Source organism: Pristis pectinata, chromosome 5 (genome assembly GCF_009764475.1).
Source record: "Pristis pectinata isolate sPriPec2 chromosome 5, sPriPec2.1.pri, whole genome shotgun sequence".
In the NCBI taxonomy this organism is placed as follows: Eukaryota; Metazoa; Chordata; class Chondrichthyes; order Rhinopristiformes; family Pristidae; genus Pristis; species Pristis pectinata.
In genome coordinates this window covers 74,652,283-74,665,507 of record NC_067409.1, presented here as the reverse complement: position 1 = coordinate 74,665,507, position 13,225 = coordinate 74,652,283, and the positions used below count along the sequence as shown (strand labels likewise).

Below are 13,225 nucleotides of genomic sequence, written 5' to 3'. Positions count from 1 at the left end.
CAAAATGTCGACTTATATCTTTTGTCTCCACAGATGCTGACGGATTCTATTATTTCTTCCAGCGTTCTGTCTTTGTTCTTTCCCATTTGTGCTTGCTGAAGCTGCCTATTGATTCAAAACATTAATCTCAGTTAATCACAAGGTTTAAAAGTTCTTGGTTAATGAGTTTTGACCACCCACTTTCACAATAATGGGCTAGCAATATTTCTGGGTGTTTTTCAGTGGTATTGCTTTCAACTATAAGATGGAATACAAAGTACGCAGGGCTCGCTTTATTACTTTTGATTGCAAATATTTGCACTATTTTCATTTCACATGCAGTGCTATATTGCAGTCTCTTTATTGTTAAAGTGTATCTTTTAAATCTAAGAAACATGATGTAATAAGGCTAACAACTGCTGTCAGATTACATGCACCATCAGAACTAATTATTCTCACTGCTCCTTGACCATCATTCTCCCACAATATCTGAGAAATGCTTGGCACAGTTTCAACATCGCATCCCCCTTTGGAATGTGTTCCTGTTAAAGTAAGTGATGGGCAACATTCACCAGGTGAGCAGTGACTCCAAGGTCTCTGTAATTACTGAAGTGTGTCCAGTGATCACTGGTCAAAGCAACAGCTGCCACATCTTGCAGAAACTTCCATGTTGTAGTCACCTCATTGCAATATAGGTCAACTAATCACGGTGTGATGGTCCCTCAGGAGGATTAACTGAAGGATGAATAAGGGTCCCTCACCCACTGTGTTGAGAGGCCTGTGGTCCATTGCCAGTCTCTATACAACAGCATTGGTTAAGTAACTGGGCATTGTTTGGTCCATGGGCTTGTAGTCATCCTGAAGCACATAGTCATGGCTTGCAGGATTCATTTGGCATCTGTGGGTTATCTGGCACATGAGCTGGAGGGCGAGTGTGCTTAGACTGTGGCTAGCACTGAGATTTAGTATTTCAGTGGAATTGAAACTCGCAATGGCTTACAGATATAACCATCACTGTATCCAGAGCACCTTCCAGAAGGCTTTTATACATTAGCCCCTTCTGCTTCACTCTGACTTTCTGCCAATCTGCCAGTTGGTGAAACAGTGGGTGGGGGGGTCACGGAGGATGAGGTGAGATGAGATGGGATTTCTTTATTAGTCACATGTACATCGAAACACACAGTGAAATGCATCTTTTGCATAGAGTGTTCTGGGGGCAGCCCGCAAGTGTCGCCACGCTTCCGGCGCCAACATAGCATGCCCACAACTTCCTAACCCGTACATCTTTGGAATGTGGGAGGAAACCCATGCAGACACACGGAGAGAACATACAAACTCCTTACAGACAGCAGCCGGAATTGAACCCAGGTCGCTGGCGCTGTAATAGCATTACGCTAACCGCTACACTACCGTGCCCGTGGATTGAACGTGGGCTGGAAGGAGAGGGGTCAAAACCTGTGGTGGGAACGTCCTTTGGAGGGAGGAAGGCTGTCTGACGATCCGATTCTGGGTCACGTGTGCAGCATGTTTCCTTCCTTCCTTCCCTGTCTCACCACTCCCTCCCCTTCCACCCCACCCCACCCCTCCCTCCACCACCACTCCTTTGGCAGCCCTACCGCTCTCAGAACCTTTGCCCCACTATTTCCTCCTTGTCTTACGGCTGGTGCCTTGCCCTCCCTCACTACGTCTCCTTCACTCATTGCACCTCCCTCCCTTCCTCTCCCTCCACTCCTCCCTTGCTGTTTCCACCCCCTTCATTGCCCCTCCCTTGTTGACTCCGCTCCTCCCCCAGTGTCTCTGGACCTCCCCCATCCCTTGCTGTCTCCGCCCCTCCCTCTCTCCATCCCTCCCATATTGACTCCGTCCTTCCCTCCCTCAGTGTCTCTGCCCCTCCCTCCAACTGTGACTCTGCCCCGCCCCCTCTGTGTTTCCCCCAACTCTGTGTCACCACCCCTCTGTCTCCGCCTCTCCCCCTTTTGTGTCCCTGCCCCTCCCTCCCTCGGTGAATCCACCCCTTCTGCCCTCCCTCAGTGACTCCTCCTCTCCCTCCCTCTGTCACCACCCCTCCCCCCACCCTCTGCGTCTCTGTCTCTCATTTTTTTTAATGTACTCTTTCAGTGCCCATGAGAGATTGTGACTGGAGACGCTGTGAATTTGATTGGTTCGGGGAAACACTAATACCCATGGTCTAATAGTAAGACATTGTGGCAGATGGAGGTTGCTTGTGGAGGGAATGCAATCAGTTTGAGCCTTCCCTGCAGGCCAGCAGAGGGCCCACTGAAGGTAGATGTTGCTCGTGGCTTAAAAGCAAAGTTGCATGTTTATTGCCTGGTTGAAAAATTAACAGAAATTTTCTTGGTGTTAAACGTGCACATTAACTATGATTGGTGGACAACCCTGGGTTGTGCTTCTCTTTCCTGTTATATCTGGAAAAATCTGTTCTTGAGGCTATTGATTCAGTGATGCATAAACGCTAAATCAAACACCAGAATGCTTGGCATCAGCAACTTTATCAACTGCAGATTATTTGAGCTTTATCTTTGTCAGCGGGTGGTACACAGACAAGAGAATACACTCTCCTGCAACTACTCTGGAGAGAGAGGAATTGGCTGTTAGGCCAAAGTGTAGCATACTTTCCAAGTGGAAGTGCATTTTCTTGCTTCCAAAAGTTTGTTCTTTGATAACAAATTTTACTTTACCTGTTGGCTCAACTTTATATCATCGTGATTATTTTCATCAATGAAAAGATAAAACATTAAGTTATTGGCTGATCAAAATACTTAAACCATACTTTTTTTTGCCCCTGCTCAGTATTTCCAGCACTTTTAGTTTCTATTTTAGATTTGCAGCATCTGCAGTGTTTGGCCTTTCAATTTTTCTTCATCACTCAACAACGAAATGATTGCGTTGTGATCCCTTGCAGAGAGTGACTCAGCAGAATGAGTTCACTGGCCCTGATGCTGACCCAGTTCCTTGGGATTACAGCCAGGGAGAGATCCCAGACCTACAGCAAGCTTGCTGAGCTGTGCCCCCACCCTGAGAGAGGTTGGTGCCAGGATCTCTCATACTACCCTCCGGAAGTTTTTTTTTAAACCAACCTCAAAGTGTGTTGGTTTTGGTGTATTATTGTCAGATAGAGTCGTAGAGTTATACAGCACAGAAACAGGTCCTTCGGCCCAACTGGTCTGTGCCAACCAAGATGCCCACCTAAGCTAGTCCCATTTGCCCACATTTGACCCATATCCCTCAAAATCTTTCCTATCCATGTACGTCTCCAAGTACCTTTTAAATGTCTCAACCACTTCTCCTGGCAGCTCATTCCATATACTGACCCCACTCTGGGTGAAAATGTTGCCCCTCAGGTCCCTATTAAATCTCTTCCCTCTTACCTTTTAGTTCTGGATTCCCCAACCCTGGGAAAAAGCCTGCGCGCATTGACCCTATCTATGCCCCTCATATACACCTCTGTAAGATCACCCCTCATTGTCCTACACTCCAATGAAAAAAGTCCCAATCTGCCCAACCTCTCTCCATAACTCAGTCCCTCAAGTCCCAGCAACATGCTCATAAATCTCTTCTGCACTTTTTTCATCTTAAGGGCATCTTTCCTATGGCAGGATGACCATAACAAATGCGGCCTCACCAACGTCTTGTATAACTGCAACATAACATCCCAGCTTCTTTGCTCAGTACCCTGGCTGATGAAGGCCAGCATGCCAAAAGTCTTCTTCACCATACTGTCTACCTGCGATGCTACTTTCAGGGAACCATGTACTTGTATTCCTAGGTTCCTCTGTTCTACAACACTCCCCAGGGTCCTACCGTTCACTGTGAAGATCCTACTATCATTTGCCTTCCCAAAGTGCAACACCTCGCCCTTATCCGAATTAAACTCCATTCGCCATTCCTTGGCCCACTTACCCAGCTGATCAAGATCCCTCTGTAAATCCTGATAACCATCTTCCCGGTCATGACACCACCTATTTCAGTGTCATCTGCAACCTGTACTGAGATACTGTGAAAAGCTTTTGTTTTGCATGCCATACTTAAGTACATCGAGGTAGTAAAAAGAAAAACAGAATGCAGAATGTAGTGTTACAGTTACAGAGAAAGTGCAGTGCAGGCAGACAAATAAAGTGCAGGGGCCATGACGAGGTAGATTGAGAGATCAAGAGTTCATCATTTAGCATGGCATGCTTAATTAAACAAGGCTTGGCTAGGCTCATGAAATGACAAGTGACTGTTTAGGGAAGACCATAGTATATTTCCTTAACATCTCACTCACAAAAACTTAAGTGGAATTACTACAGGGGCTGGCCCAAAGCAAGATGCGCAACAACGCAACTCCAAGGTTTTAGCCTGACATGTATGTGAAAGTGACACCACTGATGTACTTGCACGGCACTCTTAACGTTGCTGCCCTTGACAGCTGACGAGGCTGGGGACGGGTCTTCACCAACTATTCTACAGAGCAAAGCCAGGCAATCGCTGTTGGGAAGGTGGGGCCTTGTTGAACATCAGGCGACTTGTCACCTGCCAGGGTATTGCATCTGGGAGCTCGCTGGAAGAAACACTGCACTCCCAATGGCGTACTTCCACCACAGGTGGTCAGAAGATCTGGCCCCTTGATTCTCTGGCTGCCCACCTCCAAAAGCAGTTCAACCAGTTCTTTGAGTGACCTCTGGTTCATTGGGTTGCCAACAAGCCGATGGAAGGGGGAGTTGGTACTGGTGGAGACCACGCTTGCTCCAAATGTATAGGGAGTAATTCTCCTACCTGAATCTCAGTGAAGAGTAACATGCAGAATGTAAGGAAATGCTCATTGATATCTGCCTGCTTCAAGCTCTGAGCAGGGCAACTGTTCTGTCAGTGTTTGGCAGGGTGACTGTGAAAATTAACTTCAGTCATTCTGACTCCTTCCAGAATAGATGTCAATCTATTGTGGGATACCTAGCTGCTGAACTGCCCTTACATAGTTGTTATTGGTATTGGTTTTGGTTTATTATTGTCACTTGTACCGAGGTACAGTGAAAAACTTGTCTTGCATACCGATCATACAGGTCAATTCATTACACAGTGCGGATACATTGCATTAGTACAGAGTGCATTGAGGTAGTACAGGTAAAAACAATAACAGTACAGAATAGTGTCACAGCTACAGAGAAAGTGCAGTGCGGGTTGACAATAAGGTGCAAGGTCACAATAAGGTAGATTGTGAGGTCAGAGTCTATCTCATTGTATAAGAGAACCATTCAATAGTCTTATCACAGTGGGATAGAAGCTGTCCTCGAGCCTGGTGGTATGTGTCCTCAGGCTCCTGTATCTTCTACCTGATAGAAGAGGAGAGAAGAGAGAATGACTCAGGTGGGTGGGGTCTTTGATTATGCTGGCTGCTTCACCAAGGCAGCAAGAGATAAAGACAAAGTCTAAGGAGAGGAGGCTGGTTTCCATGACGTGCTGGGCTGTGTCCACAACTCACTGCAGTTTCTTGTGGTCCTGGGCAGAGCAGTTGCCGTACCAAGCCATAATGCACCCAGGTAGATGCTTTCTGTAGTGCATCGATAAAAGTTAGTGAGTGTCAAAGGGGACACACCGAACTTCTTTAGCCTCCTGAGGAAGTAGAGGGACTGGTGAGCTTTCTTGGCCATGGCATCTACGTGATTTAACCAGGACAGGCTATTGGTGATGAATGTGAAGGGAATGAGAAGAGACCTTCCTTTGTTGGAGATGTTTACCTCGTAATTGTGTGTTGCAAATCTTGGTGGTCACCTACCAATCTGTGCCTGAATGTTGGCCATGGTTTGCTGCATGCAGACATGAACTGATTCATTATGTGAAAAGTTGCGGATAGAACTGTTCACTATACACTTCATCCTGAAGTCTGATTATATGACAGAAGGAAACAGCTGGAAATGGTTGGGCCCAGGACAATGCCCTTCGGAAGAGGACGTGGGCAAAGTCTTATGTGAATATTTTTCATCTGTGTTCATAAGGAAAAACATGCTGTAATTGGAGATTTCAGTTGGAATTATATACCACATTAAAATTAAAAAAAGAGAGGTAACAGATGTCTTAGCGGGCGTGGAGCACGATACATCCCCAGGGACTGACAAGATGTGTCCCAGGTTGCTATAGGAAGCAAGGGAGGAGATAGCTGGGGCTCTGACGGAGATATTCAAATCTTTTCTGGCCACAGATGAGGTTCCAGATGACTAGTAGACAGCAAATGGGTACCTTTATTCAAGAAGGGCAGCAGGGATAAGCCATGTAAATATAGCTCAGTTATTCTAATGTCAGAGGAAGAGAAATTATTCTGAGGGACAGAATTAATTGACAGTTGGAAAAGCAGGGATTGACCAGGGATTGTCAGCACGGATTTGTTGGTGGGAGATCCTGTCTGACGAACTGAAGTTGTTTGAAGAGGTAACTAAACATTGATGAGGGCAGTGCAGTTGATGTGGTGTGCATGGACTTCAGTAAGGCCTTTGACAAGGTCCCACATGAAAGGCTGGTCCATAAGGTTAGAGCCCTGTAAGGATTTCATTATCAAATCCTCACAAATAAAAATCGGAGTGCTCACAAACACTTAACACTGATCAGGTTAACTAATCACCCTTGTGCTTCCCATCTGTTCCTGCTTGTTCAAGGTCTGTGCTGATCCACTGTTTTTGTGGTGTGTTTCCTTTCTGCCTGTAGCTGTGCTGCTGGGAGTCTGCTCCTTTGCAGGGGAGGAGACACTAGACGACCAGCAGATGTTGTGGGAATGGACAGTCTGAGAGAAACCAGCAGATCCATGCCCCATGGTGCAAGCAGGGAATGCTGGTGCAGATGAACAGCTATGAACTGAGATGTGTAAGAGTGTCAGTGTGTGTTGCAGTGCTGGGATTTGTGGGTGACCCCATTAACATTGACCAGGCAAATGAATAGACTGTGTTTGTGTTCCCTGGAGCAGAGGAGGCTCAGGGGAGGCCTGATAGAGGTGTACAAAATTATAAGGGGCATAGAGCAGATTGTATAAACTTTTCTAGATGGCAGAGGTGTCTGAGACTAGAGTTGTAGTTTTAGGGCAAAGGGTAAGAGATTTAGAGGGGATGTGAGGAAGAATTTTTTTCCCCCAGAGGTTGTTTGGAATCTGGAGAGCACTGCCAAAGAAGGTGGTGAAGGCAGGTACTCACGCAATTTGAGAAGTAGCTAGACAAGCACTTTGATCACCAAGGCAGTGAAGGTGATGAAACAAGTGCTGGTAAAAGGAATTAGTATAGAATAGGTGCTTGATGGTTGGCATAGACATAGTTGGCTGAAGGGCTTATTTCTGTGCTGTATCACTTGCTGTATGTTTGTAACCTGCTTTCCTTCTGTCGACAGCCGTGAGTTGAAATCTCGTGTATTTAAAAGCACATTGAATACATGCACAATATAACAGGAAATTTCAAGAAAAATATTTTCAAGCATTCAGATTTAAATTTAATCTCACTGACAAAATTGTACCTGTTCTGCCCAAGAGAGTGCCAATGCATTCACAGGGCTAATAAGATGGCATTCAGGAAAAGTTGGACTGCTACTCCTCGTACTGTGATAACTGACTGATAAGGCTGGTGATTTTATCTCTCACACTGGTATGACGTACCAGAGTGAGTGATTGCTGTGAGAAGTTGGTGTGGTAGGAAACAACCCTTCCACCTCCTAAAATCTTCAAAATGCCATCCTCTCAAGATTCTATGATACTTGGAGTTTACTTTTTAAGGAAATTGGGATGCTAACCCTGCTGCCTTGATTTTGCTTTGAAACTGGAGGGAGTTGTGGATACAGCTCCGCATATTATGGAAACCAACCTCCCCTCCACGGACTCTGTCTACACTTCTCGCTACCTTGGTAAAGCAACCAAGATAATCAAAGACCCCACCCATCCCAGACATCCTCTCTTCTCTCCCTCCTACTGGGCAGAAGATACAAAAGCCTGTAAGCGCATACCACCAGGCTCAAGGACAGCTTCTATCCCACCATTATAAGACTATTGAACAGTCCCCTAGTACAATAAGATGGACTTATATCTACCTCATTATGGCTTTGTACCTTATTGTCTGCCTGCATTGCACTTTCTCCATAACTGTAACACTTTATTCTGCATTCTGTTAATTGCTTTTCCCTTGTACTACCTCAATGCACTGTCGTAATGAAATGATCTGTATGGATGGCATGCAAAACAAAGTTTTTCACTGTACCTCAGTACGTGTGGCAATAATAAACCAATTTACCAGTTCTATTTTAATAATTACTTATTTTGGTTTTTGTTGTGTGAATTTCTTACCAGCAGACGTTGATTGCTTGCAATAACAAGCACTTTACACTTCTGCCTTGATTTTCTCCCTATTTGACTAATGAATGCCTAAGGTTGTTAGTACTGGTCTGATCATCAAGAAATAAATCGAGCACTGCTCTCGAATTGCACACCCTGATTACCTTGCAGCAATGTTGTTTGGTTTTATTATTTCAGGTACTAGAAAATCTGTGTGCAAAAGTAGCCACTGAATTTGGAAATCAGAAACAAAGATTAAGCCAGAATCTAAGTTTTACAAGTTGTTTGTATTATCTATTTGTGTAGGTTGCATTTAAAACAAAGATGAAGTAATAATGCAAACTGCTATTTTATCAGATTTGTGAGTACATGTCTCGGGACCAGCTCCCTAAGGCTGTCAATTCGTACCCTGGGTAAAAACACTATCTGGGAGCAGAACAGTGGTGTAGCTGCTAATGCTGCTGCCTCACAGCTTCAGCAACCCGGGTTTGATCCTGATCTCTGATGTTGTCTGTGTGGAGTTTTACACGTTGTCACTGTGACTACACAGGCTTCCTCTGTGTTCTCCGCTTTCCTCCCACATTTAAAGGATGTGCTGGTAGGTTAAGTGGAGACTGTAAATTCTCCAAATATTGATAAGTGGCATAAACATCAAAGGGGAGTTGAGAGAATAAATTGCAAGGCAATGGGGAAGTAAGGAGGGGGGAATGAGGCTGATAGTCAAGTCAAGTTTATTCTACATGTATGCACTGGTACAGTGAAAAACTTACTTGCAGCAGCATCACAGGGACATCGCATTAGAGGCACCACATTCACAAGAAAAACAAAAAACAAAACATAAATTATACAAAATTATACAAGAAAGAACACAATTTGAACAAGAAAAATCCATTGCAGTGCAAAGTGGTCATAGTATTGCTCTCCAGAGGCAGTGATTAGGGTTGTGAAGGTTGGTTCAAGAGCTGAGTGGTTGAAGGGAAGTAGCTGTTCTTGAACCTGGTGGTGTGGGACTTCAGGCTTCTGTACCTCCTGCCTGATGTTAGCTGCGAGAAGATGGCATGGCCCGGATGGTGGGGATGTTTGATGATAGATGCTCTACTGGGAGCCGGTGTGGACCTGATGGACCAAATGGCCACCTCTGTGTTGTAAGGAAGTGTGCAAGGCCACCTTTCGTGCCATGCTGATTGCTATTCTAAATATCACAACAGCTTAACCGATCACTCAGTGAGGTTACCCAGTGAGTGGTGGATCACAGTTTCCCACTCTCACTTCTCAACCAGAGGGTATAATTGGCCTCCGTATCCCTATCCCAGAAGGGGGAGAATCAGGTGTTGTCAGCAAAGAAGCACCGGGGTGGATGAGAAGGAGAAAGCCATGACTGTGAATGAGAAATACATTGGTGGCAGATGAACTTAAGGAGATAAATTGAGCGTGTATTCTTTGCTTTGTTCGGATGCATTTTGTACTTAGCACTGTTTCCTGTCGCCATGAGATCTTTAACAGCTTTTTGTTCATTAGTGGCTTCCTCCTGAGACGGGAGATATCCTTGAAGATGGATGGTGACAGAATTGGCGTTCAGTCTTGTCGGAAGATTTTTTGCTGTCATCCCCTTGGGAGACGATATGCAAATTGGATATGCAAATTTCCTCTCGGCAAGCCAGCTTGCTGATGCAGCGTGTACATTGGTAGAACGTTGCATTGTACAGTGGGGCTGGGTAACGGTGTGCTCTCCTTTCAGTTCGTCGCGGCCAACAGCCTGTCAGAGAGGGAGGACCCATACACAGCACTCATGCAGTGACTGTGGATCAGCACAGTGCTGGATGTGAAGCTTGAGTCACAGAACAGTGTCAAAGGTGTGGGATACTGAGCGAGGAGGGGAACAAAGACTCTCTGTGGATCCCACAAAAGACCAGGAGGCTGTGCTCCCATCCCAACCTGGTGGTACAGTAGCACAACTGGCAGAACTGCTGCCTAACAGCTCCACTGGCCCAGGTTCAATCTTGCCGAAGAGCCGTGTATCCAGGGAGTTTGCATGAGTTGTGGGGACTTCTATTGCTTCCCATGTTTCTAGTGCTGCACTGGATCTTGTAAAAGAAGGAAGAGGGCTTAACATAGAACACTACAGCATAGTACAGGCCCTTCGGCCCACAATGTTGTGCCAACATTTTATCTTGCTCTAAGATCTATCTACTGCAGCACGCTCCACACACCCACCACCCTCTGTGCAAAAAACCTACTCCCCCCCCCATTATGGGAAGGACGCGGGGGCTTTGGGGAGGGCACAGAGGAGGCTCGCCCGGGACCCTGCCCGGACCAGAGGGCGTGAGCCACCAGGAGAGGTCGGGCACACCCGGGTCGCCTTCTCCAGAGTGGCGGAGGCCGAGGGGAGACCTGACAGGATAAGATTATGCGAAGCGCATTCAAAGTAGACAGCCGATATCTTTCTCCCCCCGGGGTCGAAATGTCTAACACCAGAGGACAAGCGTTCAAGGTGAGAGGGGGAAAAGCCCACAGGAGACGTGTGGGGCAGGTTCCTTTTCTACACAGAGAGCGGTGGGTGCCCGGAACGTGCCTCCAGGGGTGGTGGTGGAGGCAGATACAATAGAGGGGTTTGAGAGGCTGTTGGGGGGAGGGAACAAAGAGGGGCGAGAGAGAGAGGGAGGGAAGAGAAAGAGGGAGAGTGGGGGATGGAGAACGAGACAGGGAGGGGGTAGTGGAGGGGGTGGAGAAAGGGAGGGACAGAGATGGGGGCAACAGAGAGTGAAGGTCAGAGGGAGAGGAAGGACACTGCCTGAATTAGAGGGCGTGAGCCATCAGGAGAGGTCGGACAGACTTGGGTTGTTTTCTCTGGAGGCTGAGGAGAGACCTGATAGAGGTTTACGAGAGGCACAGATCGAGTAGACAGCCGGGATCTTTTGCTCCTCAGGATCGAAATGACTAACACTAGAGGGCGTGCATTGGAGGTGAGAGGGGGCTAAGTTCGAAGGAGATGTGCGGGGCAAGTTTTTTCACATAGAGAGTGGCGGGCGCCCGGAATGCACCGCTAGGGGTGGGGGCAGAGGCAGACACAATGAGACGTTCAGGAGTGTCCCAGAAAGGCAGATGAATGTGCAGGGAATGGAGAGATTAGGTTCACCCAGGATGCTGCCTGGACCAGAGGACATGTACCGTGAGGAGAGGCCGGACAGACCCGGGTCGCTTTCTCCGGAACGGCGGAGGCAAAGGGGAGAACCGAAAGAAGTCTGGGAGATCAAACGTGCAGGGACAGTATGCAGTCAATGGCAGGGCCCTTCACAGTGCTGACGTACGGGGGGATCTTGGGGTCCAAGTCCATGGCTCCCTGACAGTAGCCACACAGGTTAAAGAGGGCGTACAGCACACTTGCCTTTATTGGTCGCGGAACTGAGTTCAAGGGTCAGGAAGTCACGTTGCAGCTTTATAAAACTCTGGTCTGGGTGCGTCTGGTGCGTATTGTGTTCAGTTCTGGTCTCATTATTACAGGAAGGGTGTGGGGACTTCGGAGGGGGTACAAGTTACAATATTAAACAAATACCAGGGTTGCCTGTATTAGAGGGTATGAGCTAATTGGTGATAGGTTAATTATTGTCACATGTACCGAGACACAGTACTAACTACAGCTTCTTGCAGTTTTGCGCAGAATATTTGGTACTGGTATTTATTTATTATTGTCACTTGTACTGAGGTACAGTGAAAAACTTGTCTTTCATAACATCGTACAGGTCAATTCATTACACAGTGCATTGAGGTAGTACAGGGTGCACTGAGGTAGTACAGGGTGCATCGAGGTAGTACAGAGTGCATCGAGGTAGTACAGAGTGCATTGAGGTAGTGAAGGGTAAAAGCAATAACAGAATACAGAGTAAAATGTCACAGCTACAGGGAAGTGCAGTGCAGGCAGACAATAAGGTGCAAGGGCCACGACGAGGTAGATTGTGAGGTCAAGAGTCCATCTCATTGTATAAGGGAACGGTTCAATAGTCTTATCACAGTGGATAGAAGCTGTCCTTGAGTTTGGTGGCACGTGCCCTCAGGTTCCTGTATCTCCTACCTGATGGGAGGGGAGAGAAGAGATCATGTCCCGGGTGGGTGGGGTCTTTGATTATGCTGGCTGCTTCACCAAGGCAGCGAGAGGTATAGACAGAGTCCGTGAAGGGGAGGCTGGTTTCCGTGACACGCTGGCTGTTAAGGGCTATTCCTTCCTTGCTTTACTTGTAGAATTGAAGAAATTTATAGCACAGCAGGAAGATACTCGGCCCATTCTGTGCACACTACCCAAAATGGTTCTTGGTCTGTTGCCCTTGAAGGTCACATTTTAAAGGTGAGAGTTTCTGCCGGAATCAAGTTCAAATTCAAGTTCAAGTTTGTTGTCAGGAGCATACATACCTAGGGTTTAAATGCTTTTTGCAGCATTAGCACAGTACATTACAAAGATAAATTACATAAAACATTGTTCGTTATTGCAGGCATTGTGGCTGCAGATTTCAGCTTTTAAAGGTAGGAACAAGAATATTTTATTGTTCCCTTGGGAGCTGGCTGCAAAATGTCACCACTCTCCAGCACCATCATGTGACTCCAGCCTTTCAGGCAGTGAGTTCCAGACCCTTACTACTTTTGGGGTGAAATATTTTTTTCTCACCTTCTAACAATTAATTTAAATCCTTACTTCTCAAGTTATTGACCTCCCTGTTAAGGGAGGCTACATGCAACAAGACGAGGCAACTTTCAGGCAGGGTCTGATAAGTGGTAAGTAATTTTTGTGCTAGAATGTTGCCAGGCAATAATAATCTCCAACAAGAGAAAGTCTGACTACCCGCCCTGACATTGAATGACATTACCATCTCCTCACTGCATAAAGTTCCTCACTGTGGGCAAGTCACAGGTTGGGTATGCTGCAGCAAGTGACATAGAGTAATATAGTACAGAAACAGG

At 46.5% G+C, this 13,225-nt stretch overlaps 1 protein-coding gene across 5 annotated transcripts in view; it reads left to right on the top strand.

The window, feature by feature from the left end:
* Positions 1-13,225, top strand: part of phactr1 (phosphatase and actin regulator 1) — a 292,118-nt gene that overhangs the window by 107,322 nt on the left and 171,571 nt on the right. The window contains exon 1 of one of the 5 annotated variants that reach the window (XM_052016094.1): positions 2,207-2,262. The exons of the other annotated variants lie outside the window; for them this stretch is intronic. The gene's annotated coding sequence lies outside the window, so the exon portion shown is untranslated. Of the gene's footprint in view, positions 1-2,206; positions 2,263-13,225 lie in introns of those variants that run through there. 5 annotated transcript variants of the gene reach the window in all.